We start from the raw sequence: 17,872 nt of genomic DNA, 5'->3' as shown, positions 1-17,872 counted from the left end.
CACAAACACAAAATATATTACAATACTACCGAAAGCGAGACCTCTCGACAACTCCGGGATAAGTCCTATAAAACGTGTGTGCTTGAGTGTAAAAATCAAGAAAAATATCACCTAAAATATACACTCCTTCGTCTTGAAGTCCGGACGTGGTAGAGGGCTATCACCCCCAACAACACAAGTTATGTAGCTAAACAAAATAAAAAAGAAAGATCACACAAAATAAAACAAAAATAAAACTACTAAGTATTAAACAACCTATTGCCTCCCCGGCAACGGCGCCAAAACTTGATGCATATTTTAGAGTATATAATCCGGCTCACACAATATATCAAGTTTAATTAATTAACTCTAATAATACTACGATACTGCAAGAATACAATATCGTAAGTAGTACTTCAAGTGTCGATCCACAGGGAGGTAGAAGATTGTTTAAAACTTAAAAATTTAAAAAGATGTAGCATAAAGATTTGATTTTGATTTTGAAAGATTGGGACAAACGAAAATAAAATATTAACAATTGAGAGACTTTTGAAACGGGAAAATATGTCACTCCAAGTATTTTTTTCCCTCTTATATATATAGTCAGTTTTTTCCACTTGATAGTACGGAGGATCTCGACTTGTGGAACCTCTACTTGGCTTCTTCATGTTCTTGTTTAGATCCTAGTCACTTTTGGGCTAAGATCATGTTGTTAGAACATTTTATCTTGATATTATTTACGGGTTGGAGGTCTGCCTAAACCTCAAGCCCACAAATAGCGTTCTTGAAAAAAAAAAAGTAGAAGGTTTGATGGAAGTTTTAGAAATTTTCATGAATAAACATGTAAACTGTAAACCATTCCTGGGGGAAGAAAAAGTTGGTTGTGAAAAAGATAACTGGCTTTGAGGTTGCTACATTTGATACTATTCTGTTTTCTTTATTTGTTAGAAGCTAATTTATGTATTTTGAAAGCAAATGCGTTGCACACACATATATGTTGGGCTTTGTATAATTGAAAGTGGAGTGAGGGGCCGGTGGGGATTTTTATTTTATTGTGGGTGGGCTTGGTCAGTTGGGTTACGGATTTATTTTATTATAAAGGGTGGGCTTTGTGATTTAGTTAGGGATGTGCGTGTGTTATAATGTTAACTTTTTCTTAAATTGCTAATATGTTATATTGCTAACTTTTTTTAATTTGCTAACCTACTAATTCAACTCATCAATGCAGTGTATTAAAAATTTCAATGCGGTCACATTAAAATGTCAACACAATGTATTAAAATATCAATAGTTTATTTTGACATTTCAATGTATCGTGTTGACATTTTTAATACACTGCATTGATGAGTTAGCAAATTAATAATTTAAGAAAGTTAGTAACGGATCACACATCTGTCATACATTTATATATATATGCATCTGATGTAATTCAAACATCTAACATATAATCTCATATACTATACTACAACAAAAAAATGGCTAGGGGTGCTAATTTGTGCGTCTAACTATACCACCAACGCTTTATAAAGTATCCTTTTTGTTAGTGTTCCAACTAAATTTAGAGGACACAAATAGAAGCGTCCTTAAAAAGTAAAAGATTATAATAGTTTGTCATCAATTTAGGGACGCCTTCTTTTGCATCTTTAAATATGGTTATTTTTAAAAAATTTCAAACACTTGTAATAGCGCGCGTCTCAATTTTTATGTACTGAAAAGATAAGTTTTATGTAGTGCTATAACACTGGTTGTAATTCGAACCTCTAACTTATTAATTAGAGTGGAATATACCAATATAATGGTAGGTTCTTCTAGCTAGACCCCTCAAAAGCAAAGCCTATTTAGGACTTTCACCAACTAATTAGTTGAATCGTAGTCTAACAAGAATTCATTCAAACTTAGTGAAGCCCTTCTAGAGCAAAATTCATTAGTTAACATGGTCGTCAATTTACTTCAAACTTTTCTATGAAAATAATGGATTCCAAACGAAATGTCGTATTTTCATTGAATTCTACACACACAGAGCTTATTTAGGCTCAAAGAAACTCATTACATTAAATTGTTGGTAAATAGAATTTAAGCTCGAGTTTGAATATATTTGGTTCAACTCGTTACAGTGACTGAGTAACACAAACATAAAATCTTTTTAAAAGCAAATTAAGTTTAAGTAATTCGTGCAACTGGGATTTTTGTTTACCAATTTATAAATTTGATGATGTAAAAGGTTCCAATTTGGACCAAAACTTGCGAATTAGGTTAATTTTAGTTATTACTATGTATTTAATTTTATTTTCCAACACTCTCTATGATCTGTGTTAATAGAGTCGTTTTTTCATTTCGAAAAGTTTTAAGTTAATAGAGTCAAATAACTTTATCTACTCCATTAACAAACTCACTTAACTCACAAAACATCTCTTTCTTAATCTCTATGTCGAAGAGAAGCGTATTAATTAACGCAAAATAGATGGAGTACTATAATATAACGATTTGAAATTCATTGAAGCAACAACATGATCTAGAAACAAGATAATAGTGTTCCATATTTCCATATGACCAATATCAAAGTTGGGAATAATGTCATACACATTAATTTAAGTATTCCATATGTTTAAGGCTAATGGAGCATTTTATTTTATTTTTATTTTTATTTTTATTTTTTTGTAAATCGCATGAAATATTCATTTCTATGAATATAAGATATTTAGAAATATAGATTATTTTATGTGTCATGCATCTTTCAACTTTTCAGTGGTCCATTTGGGGCCCATTGACACTGGAGTGATAAGCGATATTGTTCCATCTTTCAATTTTCTGATCTATTGTATTTTATTAGCTATAAATATCATTATTAAAAATCACGTTTTTCTTTTCTTTTTTGTATCTTTGTTTTTATTTCTATTTGCTTTTCGATAGCCTTCCCTTTTTTAGGTTTTATTAAAAAAATTGACTAAAGCACTAACTAGAGATATAGTATATGGAGAAACTTTGAAGCTGCAGCATTTGTCGGATGTCTATCAACCAAATTAGGAGTTAGGATTAAGTCGTTAAAGATTATCTAAACAAGGATCTAGGATTCTTTCCTAGTTCCGAAATTATTGTGTTCTTTTTTAAAATTTTGTAATTTAATTTTCCACCTCGATGATCATATTGAAAAATATCATCAAATCATCTATTTGGACCCCGACTGAACTCAATTTTTTTGGTTTCTTGAATGTGAGCCAAAATTGAGTGCGAGTCTTAAAATTATGCCATCTCAATGATTTCAAAAATTTTATTATCAATCAAGAAAGAAGATATTATATTATTATTGATCAAATTCAAACAAAAATAGAATGCGTGTCATATTATTTTTTATCGGTAAATACTAAATAGGCATAAATTTAAAAACTGCATTATAATGAACTCGAACCCAAGGTAAATTGAATTGAATTGATATGTTCTGGTTAATGTCATCCACATTTCTACTGATTAAGGCAATTTGAGCATTTACTTTATTTTCTGAAAATAGCATGAAATTAATGTATAAAATTTAATTGAACTGTATCTTTCTAATTTTCAGTGGGTGGGGCATTGTACTTCCATTAAGGCCGGATTTTCAGTTTTGTGATGCTATTTTATTTTGGGGCCCAAATATTATTTTCTCATACCACAAATTTCTTTCTGTTTTTTTCTTATATACATATGGCTCTCCTTTTTTTATGTTTTATTAATGAATTTGGACTAAAGCTCTAATTAGAGATGTGTTTGGAGATACTTTGACGATGTCTATCACCTTAAAACAAGGATATAGGATTCTTTTCTAATTCCGAAATTATTGTGTTCTTAAAAATACTGTAAATTGATTTTCCACGTAGAAAGGTAATATTGAAAAATATTATATCATATATTTGTTCGCTTGTTCCTCTAATTTGGAGCCTAGACTGAACTCATCCTTTTTTTTTGCTTCTTGAATGTGAACCAAAATCGAGTGCGAATTCCTAAAATTATGCTATCTATGAATGATTTCAAAAAAACAAAAAAAAAACTATCATATGCGTTTTTATAAAATAAAATTGGAGCCTTGAACTTTTAAATTTTAGCCAAGATTAAGTTAAACTTAAAATAACCAAGGTTTGAGTAAATTTCAAAATTCAACAAATATTGCAATAAGTGCTATTCGTATGTTTATAATTGTTTGTAACTTTTTGAAGAATTCTGATATTTATAAATGTTCGTAAATTAGTATCTGACGAAAATAAAGATGTGTCATTTAGTGATATTTCAGGATGTATCTAATATTGTGATGTGTGAAAATCCTTTTATATTTTTGACATGACAAAATATAATCATATTTATATCTATAATTAGTTATTGGTAAAATTAATTTATTAATAAAAAAATAATAGTATAATAAATTTCTGTGTATGGAGAGAGATATTGCGCTACCTATATAGTATATCACAAAAATATTATGACATGAAGATATTGTCACGAGATTTGGCGAACCACTCGCTACACTCAGAAATGGTGCAGGTGGCATGCTAAGGCATGAGTCGACAATTGATCAAGAATTTTTTTTGTCTTTTATTACTGCTACCCTTGTTCCTTCACTGTTTCTTTACACTCTGTTTTGAAAAAAGGATAAAATAATAATAATAATAATATAAAAATATTTATCTACATTTTTTTCTCATTTTCTTTACTTTTCTCTACATTAACTATTTAGTGTGATTTTCCTAAAATGAGTGTAAAAAGATGTAAGTTAGCTATAAGGGAATATAAGTAGTGCTACTAATAAAAGGAAGAAAAAAGCTTGATCAATGGTTGGTTTCAAATGAGGTTGATTTAGATGATCCTTATTCATGTATCGTGAATCAAAGCGCTTTAAATTTTTGTAATTTGTTAATAATTATTTCAAGTTTAATACTCTCCCCGTTCTATCGAAGATGACTCACTTTCCTTTTAGTTTGTCTCATCTAAGATGACCCATTACTTAAAATGGAAATCCCTTTATCTCTATTTTATTCTCTCTCTTACTTTATTCTCTCCACTAAACATACAAAATAAAACTACATAAAATCTCGTGCCGCTCAAGGAAGAAGTCATCTTTCTTGGAACAGAAGTAGTATGTTTTAATTGTATAATTTATAGTTCGTATATACATTTTTTTGTTTAAAATTTTTGTATAGTTATATTATACATAATATCTACGAACTATTCATATTCTTGTGGGACGGACTAAAAATAAAATAGTGCATATTCTTGTGGGACAGAAGGAGTATATGGTAATGATATGATCTTTATCTGTTTTTATATAAAATATTAATTTTTATCTACACTAATTATATATTTATTAAATAAAATTAATTATATTTTATCATTCACTATATTTCATATTTTTATAGTATTTAATAATTTCACATATATAACTAATTATAGTTAAGATTTAATTTTATTTAATGTATTTGTAATTATATTTTATCATTGCAAAATTTAATATAGTTTATATAGTATATGATGATTCCGCGAATTGTTGATGTTAGTAAATGCAGGAAAATACAGATCACGACACAGAGAATTTTACGTGGTTCGATTTACTGAGGTAAATCTACGTCCACGGGGAGAAATGGGGGCAGGTTTGTATTGCTTGATCTGGAATTACAGCTTACAACACAGACTTGCTATATGGTATTTTTCTCTAGAGAGCTTCCAACCCCTTTCTATCAGATCTAAGTTCTATTTATACATTGAACTAAGATCGTGGCTTACATCATCACTCTAGGTCGTGGAGGTCGTGTAGGTCATGGCCTAAGATCGTGGCCTGAGTTGACGCCACGTGGTAGTGGGTATGTTGGAAGTCGTGGAAATCCTGCATGGGTCCACTAACTCCTTGTTCGGTCGAAAACTGAGACCGAACTGCTTTGGTTGCCGATCTGAGAGTAGAGCTTGATGCCGACCTAAGAGCAGAGCTTGATTGGTTGGCTTTTGCCGAGCTGTAGGCTGAGGCCGAACTCTTACTGAGACCGAACTGCTTTGGTTGCCGATCTGAGAGCTTGGTGCCGACTTGAGAGCAGAGCTTGATTGGTTGGCTTTTACCGAGCTGTAGGCTGAGGCCGAACTCTTTGGTAATGCCGAACTCATACTCTTCCTTGGGCTTTGGGCTGATGGGCCGTCACTGCTGTTGGGCTTGTTTAGTCCGTACCCCATCACTACCCCCCCCGAAAGACGAAGTGAATCACTTCGGCGAAGCGAGTCACTTCGGCATTCTGGATAAAGGTACGGGGGAGGCTGACGTCAGGGGACGTGCCGTGCACGTGACTGCATTAAATGCGACAGTAAAATCCGGCCGTTGAATCCTGAAAAGGTGGGATTCGAAACGGTGTGACGATTTTGAAATCTTCGCCGAATCTGATAAATACCTCCCTTCTTCATCGTTTGAACACCTTTGCTATTGGCTTCTTCTGCACTCTCTATCTTTTGCGTGAAAGATTTTCTTCCGCTTTCAAAAATTTCCTCAGATTTTGCAAAGAGTAAGGACCATGTCTGCTTCTTCTTCGTCTGAGTCTGGTAGCGGTGGTGAAGGGGGTAAGGGGTCTTCTAGCCGGAAAGAATCCGGGGAGAAGACCGTAGAGTATTTTCACAGTATCTTGAGTAAGGATACTGTGATATCCCTTCACGAAAAATACTCTTTTCCTGGGGGGAAGGTTGCGATTCCTGACGACCTTTATAGGGCGGACTCGCCGCCGGAAGGTTACGCCACCGTCTACGAAGCCAGCTTAGAATGCGGGCTTCGTTTCCCCCTTCCCCTTGCCTTTGTAGAGTTGCTAGATTTTTTTCAACTCCCTTTAGGTCAGGTGACTCCGAACTCTTGGAGGCACTTATCGGCTTTTGCTGCCGAACTGCGTAGGCTAGATAAGGATCTGTCTCTGAGGGCAATCCTTAATTTTTTCCAGTTTAAAAGGAAGGGATCTTGGTTTTACTTGGTCCCTTTACAGCCTTTTAGGGCCTTTTGTAAAACCAAATGGCCGAAATGGCAAAATCGCTTCTTTTTTTATAATAGGACTGCGGCTCCTAGTTTTCCCTGGAGAGGGCCGAAGTCCGTTATCCGTCATCCTCGGCCTGAACCGTTGGACGAGCTCGATGGCGAGCTCAACAAGATTCCCATAGTTAGGAAACAATACACGGAGTCTGAGCTCGTCAAGGGCGACGTCGTGTTCGACATCTCGTCTTCGGACGAAGAGGCCGAGGGTGAGGATTTCTCTTTATCTTTATGCTCTACTGCTTTAACGAAGAAAACTAACCTTGCTTTCTTGCTTTTTGGCAGTGTACATGCTGAACAAGGCTACCCGAAAATCTTCGGAGTCCAAGGAGCCGGAGAGAGAGAAGGCTACCAGCTCGGCGCCTGATGCCGAGAACAATCCGAAGAGGCAAAAGACTTCTTCGGGTCCAAAGAAGCCGGAGTCGACTTCGGCAAGTAGGAAGGGGAAGACCCAGAAGCCCCCGAGAGCGCCAGAGAAAGACGTGGTCTTGGCGCCTCCTTCGGAGCATATCTGTGAGCCATTTTTATGGCCCACGGACTTCGCCGAGGTGAATTGTCTTCTTGATTCTTTGGCTTGGCTTCTGTCCTGTATTTTTGGTGCCCTCTGTTGACTTTTTTCCTTATCCATTTTCAGAGGAACGATATGCTCTCCAAGCTCGTCGCCGTCGAGCTCTCCAAAGCGTCCAACGACTATGCTGAGATGCAGAGGAAGTTGGCGGCTGCTTGTCACCGGGCCGAGCAGGCTGAGGCAAACTTTGAGAAAGCCAGAGCTGCTAGGATTTCGGCCCAGGATGAAGCTCAGTTTGCCAAAAACCAGCTCGTCATCCAGCGAGAGCAGACGAAACGGAGTGATGCTGCCGCCGTGGTTGCCCAAGGAGAGGGTCTCCGTGTTTACACGGAGAAACTCTTTTTGAGCAGCCAGTTCTCGGCCTTTGTCGGTAGTCTGGTAAGGCTAATTGCCGATAAGGGCGAGCAGGGGGCCGACGTCGTGCTGCCTCTGTACAGCCGAGAGATAGCAGCTCGGCTTCAGAATCTGCCGCTCCTTGAGGAGCTCGCTTCATCCTCGGTCCTGCTTTCTGCAGACCGAGTCCGGAGTTGTCGAGCTGATCGGGACGAGAACCTGGAGGCTATCTTTGCCTCTGTGGGATCCGTTTCACCCGCTTCGACTTACAACGGAGAGGGTGAGGCCGAGCCGCTGGAGCTGGAGGCCGAAGTCGAGCGGGCCGGGCATCCGGAGAAGGAGGCCGATCAGGAGGCGGAGGCGAGGCCGGCAGGAGGCGAGGCCGAGGCTGAGGTAGCCCAGGAGAAAGAAGCTGTACCAGACCGAGGAGCCGGAGACGAAGCTGGCGGAGTATGATTTCGTCTCCCTTCTCTTAGTCTAGTTTCTTCCTTGTAAAATGGCCTTGAAGCCCTAGTGTAAAAAATTTTCCTTGTGAATGAAAAATTCTCTACACTTGTCTTCGTATAGCTTTTCGTACTCGCCTTTATTCCTGTTGTATTTTACTATCTGCTCGGTACAGCTGCCGAACTAATATAGCTGCTTTGTACCCAAGGAGATGGAGATACTTCACTGGAAACGGCTGTACTCTTCGGCTTTGGACGAAACTGAGAGAAGAGCTATAGCCGATCAGACGAAGAATGACGAGCTTCTGGCTCGTTTAGTGAAGCTGGATGCCGATAATAAGGACTTAGAGTCCGATAAGAATGATCTGGAGGCCGAGCTGAATACGACCATTGCTGAGAGGACTGCGTACGAGGATTACATCCGTGTGCGCGGGGGAATGACCATATCAGATGTTCAGAGTCGAGTTGACGAACTGTGGGAGGAATATAATGTACTCCGGAGGAACAATGCGCTGGAGAGCTCGGCTTGCCAACAAGTCGTGACATCATTGCGGCGCTGGGCCTCTCGGTACGACATAGTTCTTGCCCGGCGTCCCTCAATTGAGAGATTCCTCCGGCATTTCCCGCCAACAGATGCTAGTACTCCAGCTCAAACCTCTGATTCACTTGCTCAAAACCCTACTCCAAGTCAGCAACGAACTCAGGGACAACCGGAGACGTCAAGTCAAGGACGGGCTGAAGTTCGCAGAAGAGCTGTGGTTATGAGTGAGCAAGATCGGCAAATGCTTCGTGAAGAGACTCTTCGCCGCCGAGGTGCTAGGGCTTCCCGGGCTCAGAGAAGAGGTGGCAGGTCGATTAGAGCATCTCGTCGACCTGCTTATTCTGCGGCTGCCTGGAACGCCCGAACTCAGCTTCACGAGGATTTTGTGAATAGATGGCTCAACTTTAGCAACCCTGGACAGTAGAATAGTCCTTTGTAATAGCGTAACGCCATCTCGTAGGGTAGCGGAGTTGTGTGCCGAACAAGATTTGAAAAATGAAATTTTGTTTTCGCTTCTAACACTGTATTTACAGCTTAGCGAAAAATTTCATCGTACTTGTCCTCGGTCTTATGAAGTAAACTTCTTTGACCGGACTTGGTCCTTGGTCTGATGAAATAAACATCTTTGACCGGACTCGTCTTTGGTCTGATGAAATAAACATCTTTGACCGGACTCGTCTTGGGTCTGATGAAATAAACATCTTTGACCGGACTCGTCTTTGGTCTGATGAAATAAACATCTTTGACCGGACTCGTCTTTGGTCTGATGAAATAAACATCTTTGACCGGACTCGTCTTTGGTCTGATGAAATAAACATCTTTGACCGGACTCGTCTTTGGTCTGATGACATAGACATCTTTGACCGGACTCGTCTTTGATCTGATGAAATAAACATCTTTGACCGGACTCGTCTTTGGTCTGATGAAATAAACATCTTTGACCGGACTCGTCTTTGGTCTGATGAAATAAACATCTTTGACCGGACTCGTCTTTGGTCTGATGACATAGACATCTTTGACCGGACTCGTCTTTGATCTGATGAAATAAACATCTTTGACCGGACTCGTCTTTGGTCTGATGAAATAAACATCTTTGACCGGACTCGTCTTTGGTCTGATGAAATAAACATCTTTGACCGGACTCGTCTTTGGTCTGATGAAATAAACATCTTTGACTGGACTCGTCTTTGGTCTGATGACATAAACATCTTTGACCGGACTTGGTTTGTGTTCTAATTTGGCGATTTTTGTCGCCGGGATCGAACTTTCCCTTGTCCTAATTCGGCGAGTTTTATCGCGTGGATCGGACTTTCCCAGTTAACCGAAGTGGTCTTATGCAGTAAACCTCTTTGACTAGACATGGTCGTCCTCGGTCTTATGAGGTAAACTTCTTTGACCGAACTTGGTCGTCCTAATTCGGCGAGGTTTATCGCGTGGATCGGACTTTCCCTTGTCCTAATTCAGGCAAGTTTTATCGCGAGAATCGGACTTTCGTTGCAGTTCGTTTCAGACGAAGTGCTTGATTTTTAAGCCGAATTGTGGTCTTGTATCCTCTTTAGAAGCTTGGACTTCACAATCGTTGGCTTATTGCAGCTCGTTTCAGACGAACTGCTTGTTTAAGCTGAATTGTGGTCTTGTATCCTCTTTAGAAGCTTGGACTTCACAATCGTTGGCTTATTGCAGCTCGTTTCAGACGAACTGCTTGTTTAAGCTGAATTGTGGTCTTGTATCTTCTGTAGAAGCTTTGACTCACAATCGTTGGCTTGTTGCAGCTCGTTTCAGACGAAGTGCTTGTTTAAGCTGAATTGTGGTCTTGTATCTTCTGTAGAAGCTTTGACTCACAATCGTTGGCTTATATATATGTTCTAAGAAGGGGATCAGCCTTCGAAGAACAAGATACCTCAGTAACATTTGTAAGAGACGACACGCACCGAAACAGACAAAACACACAGACAAAACGCACAGAGACAAAACGCACAGAGACAAATAAAGACCAAGCAAACCAAAGAAAGCACATTGACCGGACTGTCTCTTACAAATGGAACTTTTTGAGGTTGGAAACGTACCATGTTCGGGGTACTTGTGCTCTTGACACGTGAGTCAATTTGTAAGACCCTTTGCCGAGGACTTCTGACACCCGATATGGACCTTCCCATGTGGGTTCGAGTTCGCCCAGCTTTTCTGCTCGGCTTACTTCGTTGTTTCTCAAGACGAGATCTCCCACTTGAAATTGCAGCTTCTTCACCCTTTGGTTGTAATACCGGGCTACTTGCTCCTTGTACTTGGCTGCTTTTATGCAGGCCAATTCTCTTCTTTCTTCGGCAAGATCTAGTTCGGCTCTCAGTCCGTCACCATTCATTTCTGAGGAGAAATTGAGTTCGGGGACTGGGTATGCCAATCTAAACCGGAATCACAGCTTCAGTGCCGTACACCATTGAGTTCGGCTCCGGTGTGACCTCGGTCATTTCGCCTGCCTCTGACTCCGGCTGCTGTGATTGCTATGCTTGATGGTGCCGAACTGATTGCTCGGCACTTTTAAGCGCAATCTGCGAACACACTTGCTCTTTTTCGATCACCTCGGATGACCGCTATCCCTCCTTTGGTGGGGAAGGTGTTCGGCGAGGAAGCCTCTGATCGCTATGATCGGGCGTCTTTTCGTCTCCTCTAGATGAGCTGTCTAAAGACCGTTTTCGACGGTCTGCCTCATCGGCTCGGGAGAACTGGTCCGCAATGTCCCACATCTCTTGAGCTGTTTGCGGACTGCATTCCACGAGCTTTCTGTAGAGAGCTCCGGGCAGGATTCCATTTTGGAATGCCGAAATGACAAGTAGATCATTGAGATTATCTACCTGTAGGCATTCCTTGTGGAATCTCGTCAGGAAGTCGCTGATCTTTTCGTCGCGACCTTGACGTATAGAAAGCAGCTGAGCCGAAGTATTTCGGGCTTCCGCTTTCTGAAAGAACCTCCTGTGGAAAGCATCCATCAGATCTCGGTAGGATCTAATGCTGCCTTGAGGAAGGCTGTCGAACCACCTTCTGGCGTTCCCGATGAGCAGCTCGGGGAACAGCTTGCACATATGGACCTCATTGAGACCTTGGTTCGCCATATTATACTGATAGCGTCCCAGGAAGTCATGAGGATCCACGAGTCCGTCATAGGTTATCGACGGAGTTCGGTAGTTCTGTGGAAGGGGAGTTCGGGTGATATCATCCGAGAACGGAGTCTTCAATGCTCCGTACATGGCGAACCCGACATCTCTTCGGTATGGAGGAGATGGAGATCTCCTGTGATTCCGGTACCGAGGAGGAACAGGAATGTGTCGGGGTTGAGGATTCTTCTTCCTGGAAGACACGGCACTACTGCGGTAGTGACTTTCATGTCTGGATGAGGAATGAGAATCCACCGTTTTCGTCTTCGGCTCTTGGCTCTTTTGCAGGAAGGCTAAGAACTCATCCTGCTTCTCAGCCAAGAACAGCTTGACAGCCTCATTCAAATCAGGCTGCTGGGAAGACTCAGTGGGACGATTTTTGGAGCGGCTTGTTCCTTCGCCATGAGAACTGGTGGTGGATTTATCCCTAGGCTGTTTTCCAGACCTATGGGATGGATTGGCTTCCTCCTGGTTCTCACGGGCAGGAATACGGGTACTCTGCGATCTGGTATGCATTTTTTGGGTGGAAAAAATGGATCAAAAATTCGCTTTATCACAAATTTTGTTCTCTGGTTCCCACAGACGGCGCCAGTGATGATTCCGCGAATTGTTGATGTTAGTAAATGCAGGAAAATACAGATCACGACACAGAGAATTTTACGTGGTTCGATTTACTGAGGTAAATCTACGTCCACGGGGAGAAATGGGGGCAGGTTTGTATTGCTTGATCTGGAATTACAGCTTACAACACAGACTTGCTATATGGTATTTTTCTCTAGAGAGCTTCCAACCCCTTTCTATCAGATCTAAGTTCTATTTATACATTGAACTAAGATCGTGGCTTACATCATCACTCTAGGTCGTGGAGGTCGTGTAGGTCATGGCCTAAGATCGTGGCCTGAGTTGACGCCACGTGGTAGTGGGTATGTTGGAAGTCGTGGAAATCCTGCATGGGTCCACTAACTCCTTGTTCGGTCGAAAACTGAGACCGAACTGCTTTGGTTGCCGATCTGAGAGTAGAGCTTGATGCCGACCTAAGAGCAGAGCTTGATTGGTTGGCTTTTGCCGAGCTGTAGGCTGAGGCCGAACTCTTACTGAGACCGAACTGCTTTGGTTGCCGATCTGAGAGCTTGGTGCCGACTTGAGAGCAGAGCTTGATTGGTTGGCTTTTACCGAGCTGTAGGCTGAGGCCGAACTCTTTGGTAATGCCGAACTCATACTCTTCCTTGGGCTTTGGGCTGATGGGCCGTCACTGCTGTTGGGCTTGTTTAGTCCGTACCCCATCAGTATATATTTAATTTTATAAATTTATATTAGTAAAAACAGTTCGACGAGTAATTAGACTGGTCCGACCGATTGAACCATAAACCAGTAACTTTACCTGTTCACTCACCGATCCCGTTTGTAAAATATTGTGCGAAACTATACCGTTAAATTGTGACATTTGGGGGCATTGTACTTTAATCGAGGCCGGAGTGATGTTTCATTCTTTCAATTACTGCCACATCGATTCCCATGTGAAAATGTAGTTAGTATTTATCTTTTCTCCATTTCATTTTATCTTGGGCCACAAATATGATTTTTCTCAAACTACATCCGACATATTCCCTACTCTTTCTTATTGATTTTGTTTCTTATTGTTTGTTTGTTTTTGATATAGATATGCCTTTCTATTTTTGGTCTTGACCAATACAATTCGGACTAAAACTCTAATTAGAGATTGATTCGGACAAACTTTGACGATGCATCAAGGATTAGTCGTTTTAGATTTTCAAAACATGAATCTAGGATTCATTTCTAATTTCCGAATTTTTTTGGTCTTTTAAAAAAAATATAAATTGATTTTCTACATGAGGATATATGGCCGAACTAAGAAAATGTGGGTTCTTCAATGTATGAAATTATGCGTTTTAATAATGGTTTAATTAAGCACTATATGGCCTCTGTACAAATTAATAAAATGTGGGCTCTGTACAAATTTAGTGTTCATCTATTAATTATTTCAAAAAAGTATCATGGTAAATTCAATTTTGTTAGGCTTTTTGAATGTGATAAAATCAAGTGCTAATTCTTAATACTTATGCAATCTATTAATTATTTCAAAAAAGTATATCATGTGTGTTTTACTAAATGGAGTCTTGAGTTTATAAGTGTTGTTATATTTGTGGCATGAGAAATATATAACTATTTTTGTGACAATCAATTTGTAAATAGTTATTGGAGATTTTTAATTAATATAAAATAAATTTAACAAAATTGTATGCGAGAGATATGTAGATGTGATACTAGATCTTCTGAAATATGTGCACCAGGGCGCATTTTGACTTATTAGACTCATACGAGTCATCACTAACGCAGCGGGTCAGACCGCACCTGGGTCCCGGCCCGCGGCATCACGCGTTGGAGGGAGCATATTCGCGGCCTGGGCCGCGCCTGGTGACGCAGTCGCGTCTCAGGGCCGCACCCAGGTCCGTCCCGGCTGTGTGTTGGAGGTTTACGGGCCGTGCCCCAACGAGTCCCGGCCCGGCGTTGGAGGTGCTTCGGGCCAGACCGCAAGCCCCAATTTTTGATTTTTTTTAGTTTGGAAGAGGAAGAAGAGGGAGCTGTTTTTTTGGATGTTTTTAATTTTTTTTAATTTATTGTATAATTTATAATTATATGTTGGAAATTTATTATTTTCGAATTAAAAATAAATTTCCATGTTATAATTGCACAGCGTTTTCAATTTTTACAAGTAACATAGGTTGGAGTTGTGAATAGTGCAATTTAATAGTAAGGGTCTGGATGGGACCTGCAGGGTTAGATGAGTTGTGCTCTACAACTGAAATTTAGGATAATGATGATGTGGAGGGGACTTGGGGCCTGAATCCAAGCCGAGGTTGTGGATGCCCTTAATAATTCTACTCCCTCCGTCCCACAAAGTTTATCTCAGTTTAACCCGACGCAGATTTTAAGAAATTATTTCACTTTGTATTAAATAGAGGTGTGTAGTGGAATAAGGGTCCTATGTCTATTTTTGGAAAGATTCCAATTGGGACAAATTTGTGGGACGGGTGAAAACGGCAAAATGTGACAAACTTTGTAGAACGGATGGAGTAACATTTTTTTATGTTTTCAACTGCATTTTCTGTCTCGGCTAAGATGATACATTTCTTAGTCGACACGAGATTTTAAGAGTCGTCGATTGTTGATTAATATGTTTAATAGGAAAGAGAAAATGTTGGTGGCATGGGGTATTAAATGGAGAGAGAAAGACAGATGAATATTTTAATTGGAGAGAAAAGAAGTACTCCCTCCGTCCCAAGATAAGTGATCACAAACTTTTCGGCACGTGATTTAAGAAAATGAAGTTTTGTTAGTAAAGTGGAAAGTGAATAAAGTAAGAGAGTTAATAAAGTAGAGAAAAAAAAGTAAGAGAGAGAATACCAAAAAAGGAAATGACTCACTTATCTTGGGACGTCGCAAAAAGGAATGTGAGTCGCTTATCTTGGGACAGAGCGAGTAGTTGAGTATATTAATTAGAGAAAGAAAATTTTCAAAAAGCATCACTCAAATTCAGCTCAATCAATCAACAACAATGGCGGCTGGGCACGGATTGAGATCGCGTACCAGAGATTCATTCTCGCGGGCCTTCAGAAAGAAGGGTCCGACCCATCTCTCCACCTCACCTACAAAATCGGAGACTATGTGGATGTCAAAGTTAACGGTTCGATCCACAAAGGCATGCCCCACAAATTCTACCATGGCCGAACCGGCCGGGTCTGGAACGTTACCAAGCGTGCTGTCGGCGTTGAAGTCAACAAGCAGGTTGGCAACAGAATCATAAGGAAGAGAATCCATGTTCAGCAATCAGGTTGACAAGAAGAACGAGGAGTTGAAGGGTGATGCAAAGGCGCAGGGTAAAATCATCAGCACAAAGAGGCAGGCAGAAGGGCCGAAGCCCGGATTCATGGTGGGAGGTGCAACATTAGAGACTGTAACTCCAATCCCCTATGATGTGGTCAATGATCTCAAGGGTGGTTACCAAGTTATTTCCTTGTTGGATGTCATTGCTTCACTGTTTGATTATTTTTGTGATGAGGACAAATAGTTGGAAATTGACACCTCAACTCAGACCCTTCTTTTTGGGCCACATTTTCTCAACTCTTCAATGTTAGCATATAAAGCTTTAGTTATTGTGACCTTGGAGTATCATACTAGTGATTATTATTACTACTATTAATGAAAATATCCAACATGGAGACGGGATTAAGATAAAAAAAACTAAAAACTAAAAAGGAAAGTGCATCGTTTTAATCAAATTTTAGTACTACAAATTATTTTCGGAAATTGGAACTATTCGAACTATTCAAATTTTAGTATTACAAATTTTAGTACTATAAAAAATATACACATGAAACGTTATGTTCTGAAACGAACGTGTTTAAAACATGACGACGTTATAATGAATTTGATTGAGAGGGGGATATGATAATTTTGCTTTCGATATTTTCCAATGATAATAAGCATAGAAAAAGAATAATGAACATATTACATACAGGTGCTGATTAGATTCTGACTTTGATATTTTAACTTCAAGAATATACTCCTCCACTACTAAATTTGGATCCTCCACGTCCAAATTTCCAGCTCATGTTGATTTTATTAGCTTGGTCCCAAAAAACAAGCTATTTACAAAATACTCCCTCCATCCCACATAATTTGGGACACTTTGACCGGGCACGAGTTTTAAGAAATGTAATGAAAAGTGAGTTGAAAAAGTTAGTGGAACATGGATCCCACTTTTATATATTAGTTTTATAATTAAATGTGAGTAGGAATGAGTTAGTAGAATGTGGGGTCCACTACCAAAAATGATAAAAGTGAAATGGGTCAAATTATGTGGGACGGCCTAAAATGGAAAACTGAGTCAAATTATATGGGGCGGAGGGAGTAACTTTATTATGTAACATAATTGAAATTTGATTTTATAAAACACACCCATAAAAAGTTTTGTTGTCGTTTATGGGAATTCAAGACTGCAAATGGGTACTAAATGGACATAACTATTAACAACCCGCAGAAAAAGGTTCACGTGACATAAATCCCAAAAAAACGGACGATAAGCAAAATAACCAAGAAGAAGCAAAACTATTTATAGAAATAAGGAGCAGAAGCAGTCAGATTTATTATTTCAATACTAAATATGTATCTGAAAAAATAAATGAAATGATTATTTAAGGAATGGTTGGTGTTATATGCCATTTTCAGAGCTACACTGAAATATGCACCGTAAGCTCATATTGTTAACGTATGAATTATAGTTTATGGGAGAAAAATAACGTACTCCATCCATAAAATAATGTTTCGTTTTGCTATTTCAGAATTTCAATAATTTTAAGTATCTTTGTCCTATTAAAAGAGAGACTTTTGAAGCTGCTCAAATTTTATTGTGATATTGGTAAAATATGAAAGAGAAAGAAAAATTAGTTGAAGTAACGTTATTGGATAGTAAGACCCACTTTATTTGTAATGAAAGATGTAGACAAAAAGTATCAAAAATATAAAATGGCCTAATTTTGTGAGAAGGAATAAAATGATAAAAGAAGACTATATTTTTGGGAATGAAAGAGTATTATTTCTTTTTTCCTATTTTGGGTAGGCAACCTCACACTCCATTGTAAAATTGAGAGTGAACTTCATAATTAGTTTCTGAAAAATGAGGTTTCACCTTTTAGGTCTCAGAAATAGGAAGTAAGGGTGTCGAAACGGGTAGCGGGTATCGGGAAACCCTCAACTCGACCCGCTACCCGTCGGGCACACTACCCAACGACAATGGGAAATGGGGCGGGATCAGGTAGTTTG

The 17,872-nt window shown here is 39.3% G+C and overlaps 1 pseudogene; it reads left to right on the top strand.

The window, feature by feature from the left end:
• Positions 1-15,590: 15,590 nt before the first annotated feature.
• Positions 15,591-16,143, top strand: LOC121758262 (annotated as a pseudogene).
• The last annotated feature ends 1,729 nt before the right edge of the window (positions 16,144-17,872 follow it).

Source organism: Salvia splendens, chromosome 12 (genome assembly GCF_004379255.2).
Source record: "Salvia splendens isolate huo1 chromosome 12, SspV2, whole genome shotgun sequence".
Classification (NCBI taxonomy): Eukaryota; Viridiplantae; Streptophyta; class Magnoliopsida; order Lamiales; family Lamiaceae; genus Salvia; species Salvia splendens.
The sequence above is the reverse complement of the archived record's forward strand: the minus strand, read 5'-3'. Positions and strand labels throughout refer to the sequence as shown.